General features: G+C 41.0%; 1 protein-coding gene and 1 pseudogene across 1 annotated transcript in view; both read left to right on the top strand.

The window, feature by feature from the left end:
• The first annotated feature begins 292 nt into the window (after positions 1-292).
• LOC139545609 (cilia- and flagella-associated protein 157-like) lies at positions 293-12,695 on the top strand (annotated as a pseudogene).
• Positions 12,696-17,726: 5,031 nt separating this feature from the next.
• The window catches only part of LOC139545608 (spermatid perinuclear RNA-binding protein-like), a 47,536-nt gene continuing 43,982 nt past the window's right edge, over positions 17,727-21,280 (top strand). Inside the window, exon 1 of the mRNA XM_071353571.1 lies at positions 17,727-17,897. The gene's annotated coding sequence lies outside the window, so the exon portion shown is untranslated. The remainder of the gene's footprint in view (positions 17,898-21,280) is intronic.

Genomic DNA, 21,280 nt, shown 5'->3' with positions numbered 1-21,280 from the left:
AATGCACATTTAATTGTTGCAAACGCCATTAATCCATAGAAGAAGTACAATTTCGAATAATCTGGGAATGGAAAATGTTGCAACTGAGGTTTTTACAGAAAAGCAGGTTGATTCTGTTAGGTCAATAATTTTTTGGCTAGTTATGAGGTTTTATTTTTACCCCCCAAAAAAATATTTTGGGATAACTATTATCCACCCGTACACTAGGTGGCGGAATGCACATTTAATTGTTGCGAACGCCATTATAGCATAGAAGAAGAAGTTGTTCTATAGCGCAATCGCTGGAGAAAAAGTTTCACTGAAAAAATGACCTCCACCCCAAAATAGAATGAAAAGCAGAGATAAATCAACCGAGAAAAAGGACATGGGATTTGGAGACGCGTTGTCAGGGTGGAATATATTTCTACAGGTCGCAGAAACGAGACTGGAAAAGTGAGAGTTTTCATTGGCTGCATATATTTTAGGCTAGTACAGGTTGATGGTTTGAGTGAGAAAAATGTTGCGCGTGGACAAACTGTCAGACTATTGTTGAGACGTCTAGTAGACGGCTATAGCCTAACGTAACCGCGAAAGCCTTTTTTTCGCAGCAGGTTAGGATAATTAACGTAGCAGGTTAGAAGACTGAGGTTAATAAATTTATGCAAAGGGTTATCGAAAATTATCACCTAACTTGCAACGAAAATCACTGTATCGAAGAGGTGTCCCTAATGTAACCACGTAGGGTAAAGACAACCCATCATAGTCATGACGGTAAAATAGTCAATCAAACACGAATCACTCATTAATGCAAATCATCAAAATAAGTTATTTATTAAATACTGTCCATTAGTACGAAATCAACCATAAATATATGAAATAAAACTAAATCATTTGCAAACTTTTAAACTACCAATCAAGTTTCAATGATTGAATTCCCCCCTATTTAAATGTCATCCTATTTTCTCACTGTCTTTGCAGATATCAGCACAAATGTGATGAGTTGGAGGTGCAACCCAAGGACTTATCCTCTCAGTACTTTACTGTTGAGCAAGACATGGGGCTCTACGTGAAGTGCTCACTGGCCCAGAAGGAGGATGAGCTCACAGACCTGTCAGAGCAACTGGGGGGACTGCAGCAGGCCAAGGACACCTTTTGAGCTGCAGCTCAGTCAACTCCGCCAAGAGTTGCAGGAGAACAAGGACAAGCTCACCTTTGAGAACATGGTTCTTGGTGAGATAAAGAACCTCGATACCACATCATCCCATTCACATGATCCACCACCAGGCTTTCATTTCAAACCAGCTCCAACATACCTGATCCTGTGGTTTGAATTCAAGATGAATTAACGTTGATCATTTAAATGTATTACTCCTCTCTCTCCATCCCCATGCAGCGGGTAAACTGGAAGCTCCGGAGGAGTCCCGTGTGCAGAAGGAGGAGCTGATGGCCAGCCTGGAGGAGCAGCTCGGGAAGTAGAGGCGGGAGCATCACACAGTCGACTACAGCCTAGAGAGGAAGGCCGTGCTGGACAGCGACAGTTCAGTGCCATATGTGTACAAAACATTAAGAACACCTGCTCTTTCCATGACAGACTGACCAGGTGAATCCAGGTGAAAGTTATGATCCCTTATTGATGTCACTTGTTAAATCCACTTCAGTCAGTGTAGATGAAGGGGAGGAGACAGGTTAAAGAAGGATTGCTAAGCCGTGAGACAATTCAGACATGGATTGTGTATGTGTGCCATTCAGAGGGTGGATGGGCAAGACAAAAAATGTAAGTGCCTTTGAATAGGGTATTCCTAATAATTGGTATACTTGTATATACCCTGTATTATTTGGTCACTGCTGCTCAAAACTTTCCTTCACTGCATCTAAACAGATTTTCACTCCAAACACATTTTTTGCCATAAAATCATTCAATGACAGAAAGGGAGGGGGTCCCATACAACTGTAACTCCAGCCTTTAAAAACAACATCAATATAAAACATGTATGTTCCAGTCAGGGACACTGACTTCTGCTCATACTCTCCCTCCCTGTGCTCTCTAGACCAGAGTTTCCCAAACTCGGTCCTGCCCCCCCAACATGTGCATGTTTAGTTTTTTGCCCTAGCACTATACAGTTGATTGAAATAACCAATTCATCATCAAGCTTTGATTATTTTGATCTGCTTTGTAGTGCCAGGGCAAAAACCAAAACGTGCACCCAGGGGGCCAAGGACCAAGTTTGGGAAACCCTGCTTTAGACTAAGGGATGCAGCAGCACGTGGCAGCCGAGTTCCGGCGCATTTCGGACAGGAAGATGCCAGAGACGACCATAATGTGTCTGTGACAGCCTAGCTCAGCCAGCTGTCGGACAAGAGCAAGCAGCTGCTTTAGGAGAACAAGGACCTGAAGGAGAGAGTGAAACTGATCTGCAGAGAGCTGGAGAACCTGGATCCCCCGTTCAACAAGATGACCCGCAAGAGCCTCGGCAACCAGAAGGGGGTGTGTGTGAGGGAGAGTGCATGATTTCAGTGAATAGACACCGCCGCATGATAATGACAGGGCCTCTCAGAAGTCTGATCTGACAGCTGACTAGTTACCCTCCTCTCTTCTTGAGCTATGCCAGGGTTCAGGAGGAACAACTGCAGGAGGACCATATTGCACTGCTGGGAGAGATGCATGCCCTAAGGTCTGATGATTCCATTCAGAATTAAATTAGACTCCAGAGTTCCTGTGCTCTACATCAGGGGTGCCCAATTCTGGTCCTGGAGGGTCGCAGTCTCTGCTAGTTTTGTTCCTTGTCATTCAGTGATTGTTCTCTGAGCAGTCAGTGTAATGAATTTATCAATGCCTTTGAGAACCCAAAACGAGTAGGACTTCAGCACTGTACACCCCGACTGTACATGGTACAATTTGTATTTTGCCTGGCTAACTGACGTTGATATGCAAGAAAGATATATCTTATTCATGTCAGACAAAAATAATTGATTCAGCCTGACATTTAAATGTCAGGTGCTCCCTCAGTAATTGTTTTTTACATGAATGCCTTAAATGCCAGCAACAAGTGAGAGATGTGTTCAAATAACATTCTCACAAAATCTATTGAACTTCAATGGAACTGCATGCATGGAACTCTGTGAAAAAGTCTGATTCCTGTTTTTTTTGTTTTCAACCCAATTTATATTGAAGAACTAAATTAGGAATGAACCCCAACCCCCTGTGTTCCTACAGGCAGGAGCAGGCCTCAGTGTTGGAGGAGCTGGGCCTAGGTAGGCAGACAGGCTGGGAAGAGAGCTGGAGGAGGAGAGGGACGTGAGAGGACAGCTGGAGACCATGCAACAGGCAGCTGCCTTCACCCTCAAACTTGTCCTCAAGAAAAATAAGTGATGGGAATGAAAATTATAGCAGTGTAAGCATTGCGTTTATGTAGATAGTCGTCTATGGAACCAGATGATGCAGAAGCTGTTGACTGTGTTGGACAGTGCTGCTCTGCTGGCAAAAGGGCCTGCCGTGAAGGACTTCAACCCAGAGGGAGACTCCCTCCACAAGTTTAAGATCGGCCCTGGCCCAGAGAGGTACTGGAGACTGCACATATACTGCCCGCCTAGCATCCAATTCAAGTGTAATTCCACTGTAAGCTAGTGCACTAGTAGCCATTGTGCAGGTTGAGAAGAGAGGGACAAATTCACTCTGACATTAGCATATAGTCTTGGAGAAAGCTGTCAAGAGGACTACAGCAAAATAGTATTATGCAGCTAATTATTAAATATATCAATGAGTGTTCATGGGTTTATGTTGCAAGAGTTATATATTATTGCCATATGGCATGCAGATCAAAAAACTCAACATGTGTATCTAGCTCACTATGTTTCTCAAATGGCATGCATACGTGTTTCCTACAGTGCATTCGTGTTTTCTACGTTAGTCTAATTCTACACACAATACTCCATAATGACAAAGCAAAAACAGGTTTGGACATTTTAGCAAATTTATATAAATAAAAACTCCTAAATAGCACATTTACATAAGTATTCAGACCCTCAGTACTTTGTTGAAGCAGTGATTACAGTCTTGGGTATGGCGCTACAAGCTTGGCACACCTGTATTTGGGGAGTTTCTCCCATTCTTCTCTGCAGATCCTCTCAAGCTCTGTCAGGTTGGATGGGGAGCGTCGCTGCACAGCTATTTTTAGGTCTCCAGAGATGTTTGATCGGGTTCAAGTTGTGGCTATGGCTGGGCCACTCAAGGACATTCCCGAGACTTTGTCCCGAAGCCACTCCTGCGTGTCTTGGCTGTATGCTTAGGATCATTGTCCTTTTGGACGGTGAACCTTCGCCCCAGTCTGAGGTCCTGAGCGCTCTGGAGCAGGTTTTCTTCAAGGATCTCTGTACTTTGCTCCGTTCATCTTTCCCTCAATCCTGACTAGTCTCCCTGCCTCTGAAAAACATCCCTACAGCATGATGCTGGCACCACCATGCTTCACCGTAGGGATGGTGCCAGGTTTCCTCCAGAAATTACGCTTTGCATTCATGCCAAAGAGTTCAATCTTGGTTTCATCAGACCAGAGAATCTTGTTTCTCATGGCCAGAGTCCTTTTAGGTGCATTTTGGCAAACTCCAAGCGGGCTGTCATGTGCCTTTTTACTGAAGAGTGGTTTCTGACTGGCCACTCTACCATAAAAGCCTGATTGGTGTAGTGCTGCAGAGATGGTTGTCCTTCTGGAAGGTTCTCCCATCTCCACAGAGGGACTCTGGCGCTCTGTCCGAGTGGCCATCGGGTTCTTGGTCACCGCCCTTCTCCCCCGATTGCTCAGTTTTGCCGGGTAGCCAGCTCTAGGAAGAGTCTTGGTGGTTCCAAACATCTTCCATTTTAAGAATGATGGAGGCCATAGTGTTCTTGGGGACCTTCAGTGCTGCAGACATGTTTTGGTACCCTTCCCGAGATCGGTGCCTCGACACAATGCTGTCTCAGAGCTCTCCGGACAATTCCTTCGACCTCATGTCTTGGTTTTTGCTCTGACATGCACTGTCAACTGTGGGACTTTATATAGACAGGTGTGTGCCTTTTGAAATCATGTCCAATCAATTGATTTGACCACAGGTGGACTCCCAAGTTGTAGAAACATCTCAAGGATGCTCAATAGAAACAGGATGCACCTGAGCTCAATTTCGAGTCTCATAGGAAAAGGGTTTGGATACTTATATAAATAAGGTATTTCTGTTTTTTAGTTTTTATACATTTGCTAAAATAAAATAAGCTGTGTTCGCTTTGTCATTATGGGGCATTGTGTGTAGATTGCTGATATTTTTTATCCATTTTAGAATAAGGCTGTAACGTAACAAAATGTGGAAAAAGTCAAGGGGTCTGAATACTTTTTGAATGCAATGTACATGCTCCAGATCATCGGAGCTTCTTTGTTCCTCCTCAAGGCCACCTGTGTCACTTCAAGACAGGAGTCCTGGGTCTTATACCGTGTTGTACACCCAACTACAACCACATCCTGTCCAAGATGGGACCCCTCTCCAAGAGCACTTGCCTTCAACTTCATAGGTGATTGAGCTGCCTTTTTTGCTGCTGTTTTTATGCTTGTCAAAAATACTATTTATTTATTAGTAAATGTTCTCAGTGTATGTTGTAGCTTAGTTACAGTAGATACTGAGTAGGGGATTTTTGTTGTATTAATTCAAAGATAGGAAATGTATATATATTTTTTAAATGTAGTGTCTTTTTTTTGGTCAATTTCGACACACATTTGATATATTGTAACGGCAGCCTTCCCTCTCTTGATGAGAAGAGAGGGTGTAACAGGGATCGTACCAAGACGCAGCGTAGTTTGTGCTCAACATATTTAATTACGAAAATACTGTGAACACTAAACAAATACAAAATAACAAATGTGGCAAACCGATACAGTCCTAGCTGGTGCAGAGAAAACACAGAGACAGGAAACAACCACCCACAAAATCCTAACACAAAACAAGCCACCTATATATGATTCTCAATCAGGGACAACGATTGACAGCTGCCTCTGATTGAGAACCATATTAGGCCGAACACAGAAACAGACAAACTAGACACACAACATAGAATGCCCACCCAGCTCACGTCCTGACCAACACTAAAACAAGCAAAACACATAAGCACTATGGTCAGGACGTGACATATATTAAACCAATGTCTTGTTAACCATAGCCTCTTTGTTTGTCTGGAAACCCCCCACCGCCCTAGAAGAGGACTAGTCCGTCCAAACCCTCTGGTCCAGAGTACCTGGCTCCTCTGCTGGGTGACCCTTCCAGAGGGAGCCTGTTTACCTCCCACAGACCCACCCCAATCAGGGGTAGCCCCACTGAACCCATCCTCAGAGAGGCAGGACTGGGCTTCAAACCCCTTTTAATGGGACATTTTCAACAGAAAATAAATGGTGCTACTTGGTTATGCAAAAAAAAGTCACTTATACATTTTATTTTTCAGCCACTAGGTGGCAGCAACTATACTTAGAATATGTTCTACTGAGTCCGACAAAGATCAGCCACTAGAAAGTTTTCTAGAGAAAGCAATCAAAAGATCTGTTATGTTGTGTTATTAGTTTTTTAAAGACTGTATCCAAAAAATAAACATCAGAAATGTATATTCAAAAGATTAAGACATACTGTAGCACAGCCATTGTCCACATACTAAATCCAATATGTAGTTCATGAAGTAATAAACAGCCAGTGCTTGAGAAGAAAATACTTACTAAACTTTATAAGGCTTACTTACTAGGTTCAATGGTTGTTGTGGGGACAGAATTTGGTATGTTGTACTGAAAATCTTCACAGCTCCCAAGTGGCGCAGCGTTCTAAGGCACTGCATCTCAGTGCATGCCTCACTGCAGACCCTGGTTCAATTCCAGGCTGTATCACAACTGGCTGTGATTGGGAGTCCCTTAGGGCGGTGCACAGATGGCCCAGTGTCGTCCGGGTTTGGCCGGGGTAGGTCGTCATTGTAAATAAGAATTTGTTCTTAACTGACTTGCCTAGTTAAATATAATAAACAACTGTAAGTACATAGTGGTGTTTGACATTGTCATGGTCTCTATAAGGCAAAGTCTATGAGGATTGTTTTTTAAAGTGACACTACAGGACCCCAGATGATGTGAAACAATGGTGTTTTCTTTACCTTATTAAAGCTTTGGGACTGGATGCATGTGAAGAAGGGATTGTGGATGGGGGACATTTCTTCAATATTATCTTTTTGTGAGCTTATTGCTAACCTTTTGTCACTACTACCCTGTTTTTCACTGTCATAATTCAAAGCTATTTTCTTGATGCCTTTACCCATCAAAGCTAGTTGAAAATATCTTTCCCTAAATTAATCAGTGTCTCATTTATAGGGACATATGTTTTGATAGTCTATGAGAAGACATCAGACAGTAACTCCCTTTTATTGGTGTGATTTACAACGTTCCTCTCTGCAGTAATTCTCAGGTGAATCTACCTGTCTTCTCAACCCCTGAAAATAGATGATTTATCTCTTTCAGTGTGCCAATGAGGTTTTGCGAATCCACTGTAGAGGTTTCTGTGCTGGATCCACCCCTTGCCCCGGCTATTAAAATGGATCCTGAAAAGTTAAACATTGGCACATTGTGCTCCTTGGAGCCGCCTAGGTGCAACTAGAGCTTGAAGGAAAACCAATGTTTTGTCTGAGCTGGCCCATGTCCTCTTGTATTATTCCCATTCAACAGCACTGACAGACCCCTCAGTTTCTGCTAAAAGGCAGGCAGTCAGCATCTGAAATGGCACCCTATTCCCTATATGCACTATTTACCAGTGCCCTAGGCTGTGTGCATTGGTCAAATGCAGTGCAGTAAAAAGGGGATTGGGTGCCAGTTCAGATTCACACTGAGCCATTAGAAGCTGTTCTCTAACATTTCAGTGTTTTGAAGTGCTGCTGCCTTATTTTGGGAACAGATGGAGTCCTACCATAGCATGGGCATCTATGCTAAATGGATGAGTACCAACTGAACTGCAGTCTAGTGAGACTAAGGCGTTGGCATAGCAATCAGGTACATGGTGATATGTTATACAGAGCTCTCCTGTCATGTTTCAATTCTGTGCATGTTAAGTATTGATGATACTTGTATGATGCATGAGTTCAGTGCAGATATTGATTGAATGGATCAGGTGACTCAGTCTTTACTCGTCAATTAAACATGTTCCAATGATCAATACGTTAGGGTAAGAGCATAATACGCTAGACGAGGTGGGATCTTTTTGTGTCAGTAAAATGAATTATACGAGAAATGTCGGTGGAAACGCTTTTATGCGCAAATATTGATATAATAACCATCATATGAAGTAAACGTGGAGTCACGCGATGACATGTTGGGTGGTCCACCCACTACAAATCGAGAAAGCGTGCAGATTATTAGCGTGCAGATTATTAGCCTACAAATAAATTATAATGAACTTCACAGGGTGGTCAAAGTGCAAAATGAATTTGATGCGCCTTTCCAATAAATGTCGAGGGTCTTATTCTGGTGACGTGACAAATAAAAATAATCTCGCTCTTTTGTCAATCATAATTTAATAAAGGCAGCATTCCAAACACTTAAAAGACACCCTATTCCCTCAGCCCTCAAATTAAGTGGACACTTCTGATGACGTATCATGACGTCTGACGAGTGTACACTTGCAGGGCGAGGGAGGAAGGAACGATTTTTAAATGGACCACCCTTGGCCAGACATTCGTCACTAGTTCATCCTGCGATGATTGTGTTTTCAGCCACCTGTAGCTTGTGGGTGCTTCATATGCGCGACAGTCAATTATGATTGCATGTCTACTTATATTAACTATATAATTTGTAATATATGCCGACTGTATGATAGCTAGCAAATTAATTAGCAAACAGGTCTTTCTAATGGCTAACGATTAAAAAAGGCTGCACATTGTCCCCCCTGTCCTCTAATTCCATCATCACCTTTGTAGGCACCCACCATGGATCGACAACGGCACAATCTCGGATTTGCCTGTTCCTTAGATCCAGCATAATTTCAGGAATAAAATTGGTTGTATTTATTATGCAGAACCATCCATAACCTGTTTTTTTGGTAATGGACAAATACATAATGAATACAGTAGGATAATTGTCATTCTACACTACTCAATATTTCTCTGCAATTAGACATTCATAGTGCAATTGATAAATATTATAATGCATGTGATAACGGATAGGCTACAGTAACAGGCTATAATCAATATGTGATTTGTGAAAGATACTGTACAGAGGGGGGATCAATTAATAGGTAGGTTATACAACTGTAAGAAATGATCGGAAGCTTTATCTGCTGGTATAAATGACAGAAATACCCACCAATCGCTATCTGTCTAGTAGGCAGCAGTTTTCTTATGCTTTAAATTTGTGCTAGTGATTAATGTATATTGGCCAACAATTGTAATACCAGCAGACATCTGGATGGTGAACTACAAAAAAAAATACCATGTGTAAATGAGCTGAGGAGCAACACAAATTATTGCATTTGTCCAAAACATTTTGTTAGGTTCCCACTATCAAAACATCGGAACAGTCAGAATGTCAGTTACTTGAAATGCACAGGCAGGTAGTATAACCTTTATAGGATTAATTGTATTGCAAGCAACAGTAACATCTACTGATATGAGGCAGAATAGCTGCTCCAGCAAAGCTTCAGTATAAAAGTAGCTAGCTTGCTAGTTAGCTATCTTATACTATTTTGTGAAATGGTCTGTGATAGTGAAAAACTAAACAAGTTCTCTATCTAGCTGCTAAAAATAACAATTTGTTTAGAAACATGTGCACAGAACTAGCTAGCCAGTTAACTTCATTACAGCCTTGCAATGTGTCCCTGTCACTCACTGTTTCCATCATAACATGCTACTTCTAGCTAGCTTATTCTATTTAGATTAAATTATAGCATGCTAGCTGGCCAGATAACGTCTCTAACATTGCTAGAATCACCATATATTATTGAAAAAAACCTTGCTAGCTTGTTAGTTCGCTAGCTAACATAGCAAGATGCCCAAAGTAGCCTAGTCGTATGTTATAAACTTCGCTCCCTTTTAGATACATAGGCTATTATAATTTCAAGTTTTTGCTCTAAGTAATAGGCCCAATTAAATGAGAGATGCTCATGGTAATTTGTTGAATGGCTACTTCGGGAATATGGACTCAGAACAGAAAAGGTGCAATGGTTATGATATATGTATTTTGTTTTTTAAATGAAATATTATCAAGGCTACTCAAGAAATGTAACATTACAGTATTCAGACGTAGACAAACCAATGTAAACGGTGAACCGTCTGTTCAACCGTTAAACTGCGTTAAGGATCGTATAGAGCAATATATTTAAATACTGGTAGCTTATCTATTTACTACTGTGAAATTGGTCCAAATAAACGAGAGATGGGACGAATGGTAGTCTTAACTCGTTGTAGGCCTATAGGCTATTTTGGAAGTATGAAACCATCACAGTCAGAAAAGGTGAGGAATGTATTCTGCATAGATCATGGAAATTAAAGAAATAATTGGAAATAGATTTCCAATTATTTTAGAATGCAAAGATTTTTGCTCTTCTCACTAACAGCATATGATTGCATCTTGGTATTCTATTTAGCTACCTGCTTCTTTGTTATGAATAAGTCATCATATATTACTCATTTGCATAGGGCTACTAGGCTACTTTTGCCTTCTTACAATACTTCTACCACAAGAAACTGTGCGTAGGCATAGTCTGAGGTTTACTGAAGTATAATGAAGCACATTCTCATGTCAAGTTAAGTTTTTATAAATGCCAACTTTTGCACGAATGTTTTGGGGCTCCTACGCAACGTTGATAAATGAGGCTCCTGCCGTGGTCGATTTACGTTGTCTCGCGTAAACCACGCGTCTTGACATTTTTGCAGCAACCAACGATAAATTTCTGTTCCGAAAAATAGAGTTTGCTACACTTTATGTCCACATAATGGACTTTAGCTACATTGGGGATATGTCATTTTTCCCATTGTTCTATGAGAAGTTTGAATGAAGAGCCGTTTGGAAGCCAAATGAGCCGGGTCTTTTCTGTGAACGGAGCCAAATGCCCATCACCAATGGAAGATGATTACATTTGGGGCTGTCAAAAACAGTAGCTAGCTAACAACAAACAAGAGATACTATTGTAATATGATAATTGAAAACATTACGTCTTGGGCTTTCAGTGTATGAATGATCTGACACTGGAGAACAAAGAGCAAACTATTGATCCTTTGTGCCTAATAATCAGAATGTCTGTAAAAAGGGTGTGCGAGAGATTCTCAGCTGAAACTATAAATCGTAATTTTTTATAAACTGGAAAATTATGCCCGTAACGTGTCTACTACACCTTTGAGCTTTTCATGCCGTTGAGGTTTGACATGATGTCCGGGTCTTATTTTGTACAGCATTTCAGTTGCAATGGTTAATTGCATACGGGTTCTATAAAACCTAGTCTGTTTTATCAAGATTGTTGTGAATAATTCTCACTGTGAAATACTGGGACAGTAATCAAGCACAACACAATTAAAATCATTTGGACAGCCTCGTACAAGACTAACTACTTATTGTCAGTCATAGTCATTATTATCACACAGTCGTATTGCGGTTTAATTGCCTGCCAAATGCAGTCAAAAGTGTTGCATTTAGCATCCGACAATCGTAATGCGCGTGCGCAACTGTCCGGCTCTTCATTGAGGGGGTTCGATTAATCTGGTCCTGCGGTACACTGAGCTATCGCCTGTCACTTCATTGGGCGAAAGCGGAGAGGGAGGAGCGCTTTATCAAATGAACACGCATCTGCACCGCTGGTCATGTTGTCAACAAGGCAGCATATAGTGGATTGTCCAGAAACATACAACATCTATTTCCCATTAAATACACTAGTTTTCATTGGGAAGGCACATAAAGCATTTTTATCAAAAGCAATCACTTTTGCATGTGAAAACAGAATCCTATGGAAGTCCAGAGAGGACATCAGAATAAACAAAATAATTCCCGCCTTATGTGAGATCCATCTTATTTATCTTATGATCACTAGATAACAAAAGTTGTTTTGTCAAGATCACAAGATAATCAAAAGTACCACGCATCATCCATTAATTTGGTCAGATGCACGATAACCACCTCATCAAGGAGCCCTGTGGCTAGCCTGCTTACCGCCCAGTGGTGGAAAGTATTTAAGTAAAAATACTTTAAAGTACTACTTAAATCGTTTTTGGGGGGTATCTGTACTTTACTATTTATATTTTTGATTACTTTTACTCCACTACATCCCTAAAGAAAATAATGTACTTTTTACTCCATACATTTTCCCTGACACCCAAAAGTACTCATTACATTTTGTCTAATTCACACACTTATCAAGAGAACATCCCTGGTCATCCCTACTGCCTCTGATCTGGCGGACTCACTAAACACAAATGCTTCATTTGTAATTGATGTCTAAGTGTTGGAGTGTGCCCCTGGCTATCTGTAAATTAAAAAAACAAGAAAATCATGTCATCTGGTGTGCTTAATATAAGGAATGTGAAATTATTCATACTTTTACTTTATATACTTAAGTATATTTATGCAATTACATTTACTTTTGATACTTAAGTATATTTAAAACCAAATACATTTAGAATTTTAATCAAGTACTATTGTATTGGGTGACTTTCACTTTTACTTAAGTCATTTTCTATTAAAGTATCTTTACTTTTACTCAAGTATGACAATTGGGTACTTTTTCCACCACTGGTGACGCCTCCAACATCACAGCCAATCACATGCAAGGAACAACGCAGCTAACTTGGCTAGTCTTGTTAGCTAGCTAGTTAGCGAGGTAGTCTTGTTAGCTATTTAGCTAGCTAGCTAATCCATGATTTTGTCACTTCAAGATTAGACTACTGCAATGCTCTACTCTCCGGCTACCCGGACAAAGCACTAAATAAACTTCAGTTAGTGCTAAATATGACTGCTAGAATCTTGACTAGAACCCAACATTTGTATCACATTTCTTCAGTGCTAGCATCTCTACACTGGCTTCCTGTCAAGGCTAAGGCATATTTCAAGGTTTTACTGCTAACCTACAAAGCATTTCTTGGGCTCGCTCCTACCTATCTCTATGATTTGGTCTTGCCGCACATACCTACATGTACACTACGGTCACAAGACACAGGTCTCCTTATTGTTCCTATAATAACTAAGTAAACAGCTGGAGGCATGGCTTTCTCTTATAGAGCTCCATTTTTCAGGAATGGTCTGCCTATCCATGTGAGAGACACAGACTGGGTATCGACCTTTAAGTCTTTACTGAAGACTCATCTCTTCAGTAGGTCCTATGATTCAGTGTAGTCTGGCCCAGGGTTGCGAAGGTGGCCGGCTCCCCTCTCCACTGGGATTCTCTGCCTCTGGCCCTATTACGGGGGCTGAGTCACAGGCTTTGTAGTGCTCTCCCCTGCAGTCCCTAGGAGGGGTGCATCATGCGTGCCAGGCTTTTTTCGCTATACTCTACTTGAGTGTGCTGAGCCACTGACATGATGTTCCTGTCCGGTTTTGCACTCCCTCGGGCTTGTGTGGTGGAGGAGATCTTCATGGGCTAACATATAGGGGATTTGAGAAACACTTAAAACAAGGGGTTTGATTTTTGTGTAGGCTTACCCTGGCATGACGTTTTGATATCCGTTTAAATCTCTCTTGGACAAGATGACTTTATCTATATAATCCCCACAAAATGAAATGCTAAAATTAGCCTACACGAAACACACCCCTTATATTAAGTGTTTCTAAAATCCCCTATGGCAAAAATGAATGGTGGAAAAAAGATTGGAATCATTTCCCTGTTTGACTGCTAGGTTTTATGGGTATTATGACACCTCCACTGTGGGGCTCTATTATGCCACTTTCAAAACAACTGGGAAATCTGAAAAATACAAGGTAAAATCATGACATTAGTGATCTTCAGGTCGGAAAGTCGTAGCTCTAGAAAGAGAACAGAGTTCCCGAGTTGGAATTCCGAGGGCTTGCCTGTTTTGCATGTTATTTTGGTATTAATATGTGTCACATTTCAGTTTGCAAACAATGTAAAAATAATATATATCATTGAGTTAATAAAGCCGCATACAAACGTTGTCTCTTTTTTGTTTTCTTAAGTAAGGCAGCTCCAAAATGCAGGTGTTTCATGCTAGCTTAATGCTTTCTGTGGTGATGGGGCAAGCCAGCCGAAAATACGGAGTGTTGCGCCGTGAATGGCTCAGTGTTCTCTCACTCATGGGGACACTACGTCACTGTAAAGTCTAAAAGGAGACCTCGAGTTCTAGCCCTTTGAGTGCTGCCATAGAGTTACTTTAGAAGTGCCCATCCAAGAAGGCTCAAGGTCATTGGACACAGTTAAAATTATGTCAAATCACGTTATATGTACAGTAGCTTTGATTGGACTGATCATGTCAATCAATCAATCAATCAAATGTATTTATAAAGCCCTTCTTACATCAGCTGATGTCACAAAGTGCTGTACAGAAACCCAGCTAAAACCCCAAACAGCAAGCAATGCAGGTGTAGAAGCACGGTGGCTAGTAAAAACTCCCTAGAAAGGCCAGAACCTAGGAAGAAACCTAGAGAGGATCCAGGCTTTGAGGGGTGGCCAGTCCTCTTCTGGCTGTGCCGGGTGGAGACTATAACAGAACATGGCCAAGATGTTCAAATGTTCATAGATGACCAGCAGGGTCAAATAATAATAATCACAGTGGTTGTAGAGGGTGCAACAGGTCAGCACCTCAGGAGTAAATATCAGTTGGCTTTTCATAGCCAATCATTCAGAGTATCTCTACCTCTCCTGCTGTCTCTAGAAAGTTGAAAACAGCAGGTCTGGGACAGGTAGCACGTCCGGTGAACAGGCCAGGGTTCCATAGCCGCAGGCAGAACAGTTGAAACTGGAGCAGCAGCACGACCAGGTGGACTGGGGACAGCAAGGAGTCATCAGGCCAGGTAGTCCTGAGGCATGGTCCTAGGGCTCAGGTCCTCCGAGAGAGAGAAAAAAAGAAGGAGAGCAAGAAAGAGAGAGAATTAGAGAGAGCATACTTAAATTCGCACAGGACACCGGATAAGACAGGAGAAATACTCCAGAAATAACAGACTGACCCTAGCCCCCCGACACATAAACTATTGCAGCATAAATACTGGAGGCTGAGACAGGAGGGGTCGGGAGACACTGTGGCCCCGTCCGATGATACGCCCGGACAGGGCCAAACAGGCAGGATATAACCCCACACACTTTGCCAAAGCACAGCCCCCACAACACTAGAGGGATATCTTCAACCACCAACTTACCATCCTGAGACAAGGCCGAGTATAGCCCATGAAGATCTCCCCCACTGCACAACCCAAGCGGGGGCGCTAACCCGGAGTTAACAGTTGTCAACATCATACTTTCATAATCTTAGCTAGCAGTCATCATCATGAATCAAGTCAACAATCTACTGGCAGAACCTTTTCAATGCTTGTCATATGAAGAGAAATAATGAAGAGAATTTATAGATACAAACTATCAGTGCTCATCGGCCATTGGACATAAACATTATACAACAAGTTGGAAATCGCAAATTCAACGAGTGGTTTAGAAATCAGTGACAGTGGTTGTGTGGTCTCAAATCTGGGATTAAGTGGCTATTTTCCAAGTTTAAAATGATAAACATTCAACATTGGCCATGCTGTCAATGAAGCGTGATTTGTGCCGCGCTCAAAACAACTGTTAACTCCGAACTACGAAAACTTGACTTAAGTGAGTTCAAGACAACTGGGAAGTCAGGAACGGTGATCCAACTCGGTGATCCAACTCGGAATTGTATATCCGGCCTCCATGTGTTTTGTAAGCACCATAAATCGAGAGAATGCCAGACTTTGATGACAAAATTTGTGAACGAAGGACCGCCGCATCACCTTCCTGTTCAAGTGAGCACAACACAACAAGGTGAGTCCAAAAATATATTGTATGCTGCTGCATAAATTATGTAATATGCCAGGGAGATATGTATACTGTAGCTGAGAAAGTAATACTACGTGTATGTTGTGTAGTAAGATGTTAGTAGCCCATGTGTCTCAACCTAATAATTTGATCTATTTACACCTTAATTTTGCCTACTGTTCTGACTTGGTTGTGCACATGTAGCCTATAACCTGTTTTAGAGAAATGTAATCATTGAATATTGTAAGAGCTTTCTTTTTCTGCTTATATGCCTACTTTATTTATCCTACGGTTTTGACTTGGTATACTGGGAGAACACTGTAAGAACGGCCCATGTTCTGAATTCTGTCGCGGTACATTTCAAAAGTGCCAAACAAATAGTTATATTGACCAACGTTACGTCCGTCCTAGCTCGCTCATTAATGTCTTAATCGAAATTACGGATTGCCTCTTATCTGCTTGTCATCCCCTTATGCAATAGTTTGTACATCTCAATTGTCATTAGAAACCACATTTGTTTAAGGAAGTCAGCCATATGTTTTAAAAGGCAGTAAATGAGGCTGAATGAACTGTTTCGCTGCCGCCAGACAAGGCTCTGCTGATAGCCAGGTGGTGATGTTGGGATGTTGTTGGGACAGCTTTATGTAGGCCATAACAGTTTATGGGCACCTTTTGTCACCGTTATATTGCAATTAATGTATTGTTTAGTGTTTTGTTGTGTGGTGGCTTTGCTGGCATGCATCACATTTAACATTTTTTTTGCCCCACCAAGATTTACATGCTAAAATCGCCACTGAATGCGGCATATCTACACGTGCTTAAAACCCCATAGAGTCAATTGCCGCACCACTGTGTCAATCTAAGTAACAATATAAAAATCCCCATCAAAATCTGCCAATTTAAGCTAGAGACATATATCTTAAATTTATGTTTGTAGCGTCCAAACCGTTTGGGCGACAAACTAATGTGACCAGTGTTGCCAATTTAGCGACTTTGTCGCTATATTTAGCAAGTATTCAGACCCCTCTAGTGACATATTTAAAAAAAAAAAAGTGACTAGCGACAAATCTATCAACTTTAAACTTTTCTGGTGTTATTGGAGACTCTGACGTGAAAGCACGTATCTGGCTGATCCCGCCATGGTATACATTCAGAACATGGGCCGCCCTGACTTACATTCAGGGGAGATTCTCACGAATACAATGGTGTTCTCCGTTTTGCCCACATGTGTTACGTGACTCGTCTGAAGGTAACCAGTACCGGTTTAAAAAAATGAATGGAAGTATGAAGGTTGTTTTGTGCCTACCCGAAAAAAGGGGTTAAATACAGTAGGGCCTATGTGTAAAAAAATATATATATATTTCCTGAGCAGCTTTCTTATATCTTCTAGATATAGGACAAACACTTCAAAACCTTGTTTCTTATGACTTATGTTTTGCCTGTCTTTTTTTGCCATTTATTAATGTGTTATTCAGTCCGTTTCTCTGGGCTACAGTAGTAACGGCCAAATTCAATATTTTATCAAATATATATATATTATACCTAAAGGGGTCCTGCATTCAAAACCAAATAGCTAAATGATCCATAGTATGACCATCTTAAAACAATGACATATGTCAGCTTAGAACCGTTTTGTTTGAGCCGACTTCGCCGTTAGACAGAGCGCGGCACATGTCTCACACTCTGGAGGCAGCTCGGTTCCAAATCGAATGCAATCATTTTCAGCCGGTGCAAACATGTCTACACGGGCGTCCGGGCGAGATTAATCGAGCCCCCACATTGCTACCACTGTGCGTGCCCTAACAGTTGTGATCAAAACATAAGCGAGTGCTGGTGGGTGCTGAGTCCACGTTGTCCCAAACCGAGAGGAAAACGGAGTTGTTTGTGCAAACACGAAGTCCTACCAGTGAAATTATACCCTTGACATATTTGGGATACCTTGGTTCAAGTACTGCAACTCTGTAAGTATTTCCTCAATGACAATTGCTCAAGATAGCGCAAGAATGGATGCATACATACTAGCCTGCTGCACTGTTGGTCAGCGGTGGGGCTAGAAACTTCTCACAGCTGCAAATCTCTGAACAGTTTCTGATAACACGTTGAGGGAAATGATCAAGTATCATCAGTATCATTAAAAATATATATTGTTTTATTTTCTAGTGACATTTCGCTAGCTAGCTAGTTATATCAATCTATCTAATGTCTGGGAAGACATGCCATTGATTTAGCTACTGTAACTAGTTAACGTTATAGCTACCCAGCTAGTTAATGTTGTCACAATTCAAGAGTCCCAGATTGTCACAAAACAAATGGAAAAACAGAGGACGACATGTACTTTGACGTTGGTTCGAGCTTTTGCATAGTTAATATTCACTTTAGCTTGTTTAATGTATCAGTACTCTTGTGAAAGAAGAGTTACAATTTACACTGTCAACGCAAGTATTTTGGTATTCAATTACGGGTCCTTACAATTTAATGTAATTTTTAATATCAAAATACAGATAACGACGACATCAATTTAAATGGGGAATCTTCTTTCTCTAACTAGCTAATTTAACAGGTGTGAATGTCAGAAAATAAAATAAGGCAGATAAAGGAAAATAAAGGCTTTTTTAAGTGCTTTGCATAAGCTCTCTCCTGGTTCGACACTCAACAGCTGAAAAACATCCTCATTGTGTTGCTGTTTCGGGTTGACTGGTTTGGTGTGCAGTACTCAATACAGCAGAGTAAGCAGCAGATTGCAAAGACTAGCAGGTACTGGTCTCTGCCTATGGAATGCTATTGGAAACGTTAACAGGAGCCTAATTTCCCAAGGCGCCATGGCCCCAGCCAGGACTAGATATAGTGTTGATGGGCATCGGCAGCACAGATTTTAAATGAGGATCAGCTGTGTATGACATTTTGTTTTGTAATCAGTGTTACAAATGCCTCTTGTGTAAGGGCAATTGACGCTCAGATTTTTCGCTTAACAATTTATGTCAAACAAAAAACAATTATTGCAAAGTTAAACAAACCATACCACTCTGCACAATGACTACTTTTAACAATTTCCACAGAAATCTGCACTGTTCATGTAAATGTGTTTTTGTAAAATATTCTGTGGAAATGGTTAAAAGTAGGCCTAGTCCTTGAATTTTGAAAGCATTCATTCCCTATCAACATGTTCCGGTTTTCCGTGACCAAGACTCCTCTGCTCAGAGGGTTGTTTTGGAATTCAGTCGCTTCATACGTGTTATAGCTGAAACCATGTCTGCCGCAGCTCAGCTTTTTGGCACTGAGTAAATCCAATCAAGCCATAATAGTTGAGATGTTCTCTCCCTCTCAGACTTGATGGGTAAGATGTCTGAGGATATTATTGCTGTTTTGTATAACGTCTTACACGCACCCACACACTACACACACACACACACACACAATCTTTGAAGAGTCTTAACATGGCTTATTCTTGGGTGTCTGAATCTGTCATATCTAACACAGTATCCCATAAAATGTTAATCACAGGTCTAGATGTGATCTTATAGAAATATGACCGTCACCATATTATTTAGGCCATATGCTGAAGATGGTGCAGTCAATGGATTGTCTCATCAGTGATTTGAAGAAACTGCACAACACCAATGACAGCAGCAACTGAGAACAGATGTCGAAGTAAAGATGTGAAACATGAGCAGCTGAGTATTACCCTGCCCGTTCCCATCAGCCCACATATCCATCTCGCTCCTCTCATTTCAACTCAATTTCACCCCCTCTTTTCTATGCCACACCAGGGAGGAGGACTGTCTGAATCAAGTGCATATTGTGTCGCAGTACTGTGGAATAGGTTACTTTAGAACACTGATGATGAAAGAAACAAATCCAGAGGCTTCTACATTTAGCCATGTCTGAAATTAAAGCGCTTTACCCCGAGAGACTGCAGAATGTCCTCTGGGCTTCTTTCTTCCTCAACCATTTGATGTGCTATGAAAATAATTTGAGCGTGGGTGGGCAGATTATTTTTGCTGCCCCTGTAAGAGGTTTACAATGCATTTATCATGCTTAGGTTGTACAGTAGGCTAATAGCCAGTAGCCACATTGTTTACCAAATTCCCAAATGAGTTCCATATAAAGGCCATAAATCAATTTGCCTCTGGTCATTTCCATATTAAAGGACCCATGAGCACCAACTTGAAGCTCATAGGAGCATATCAAATGATAGCTAAGTCTATATGTACATTTTCCAACCGTTTTCCGTACTAAAAATGAGGAATAAGCAAAGGCTTTGATTTCTGCTCAACAGATGGAAAAGGGGTCTTAGAAAACATCTACCAGGAAAAAGTCTTAAGGTAGTAGAAACACATCAATACTCTGAAGTAGAAACCCTTGCCAACTAATATTAACACTTATATTTAGTTTTGGATAAATGATTTGTCTTCTCTAAGTTTAAGAAACATTGCCTTGTGCCTGTTACCAGGCACAAACTCACATATCTTTAAAATATTTCACATTTCTCTCCCGCATGAGGATAATGAAGTGATAAGTAAAGTTAGACCTATCAATTAGTTAATGTTTTTACTGATATCAATTTTGTTTATGAATTAGTAAGCGACTTAAACTAGAAATTCCGTTACCAAATCGAAACGTAATTTCCAAAAAATCTGTACCGGAATTTCTGCAATTGAATTGGCTACAATGGCAGGGCTCCACATTAATGCTTGTCCTCTTGTCCGGGACAAGTAAAACACATAGTTGGGCAAGAAGAATATAGATTTAAAGATGCACTATGCAGAAATCGCTCCGCTATTTCCTCCTTGCTAAAATTTGAATTTTTCGCCTAATTTCAGTTTATTTGACAAAACAAGTCATTGTGTAGAGAATCATTGTGCCATCGAAACGGCAGGGAAATATTGTTTCCATAACCAGCTGTTTTTGAAGCTGATGTACAAAACCAAAAGTTAGACGCACAAACAAAACTTCAGAACTGGAAGCGTAGAAATAGTACACACAGAACAGTCGTGGCCAAAAGTTTTGAGAATGACACAAAATATTAATTTCCACAAAGTTTGCTGCTTCAGTGTCTTTAGATATGTTTGTCAGATGTGGAATACTGAAGTATAATTACAAGCATTTCATAAGTGTCTCAGGCTTTTATTGACAATTACATGAAGTTGATGCAAAGTGTCAATATTTGCAGTGTTGACCCTTCTTTTTCAAGACCTCTGCAATCCGCCCTGGCATGCTGTCAATTAACTTCTGGGCCACATCCTGACTGATGGCAGCCCATTCTTGCATAATCAATGCTTGGAGTTTGTCAGAATATGTGGGTTTTTGTTTGTCCACCCGCCTCTTGAGGATTGACCACAAGTTC

This window comes from Salvelinus alpinus, chromosome 19 (genome assembly GCF_045679555.1).
Source record: "Salvelinus alpinus chromosome 19, SLU_Salpinus.1, whole genome shotgun sequence".
NCBI lineage: Eukaryota > Metazoa > Chordata > Actinopteri > Salmoniformes > Salmonidae > Salvelinus > Salvelinus alpinus.
This window is presented reverse-complemented; position numbering and strand designations above follow the sequence as displayed.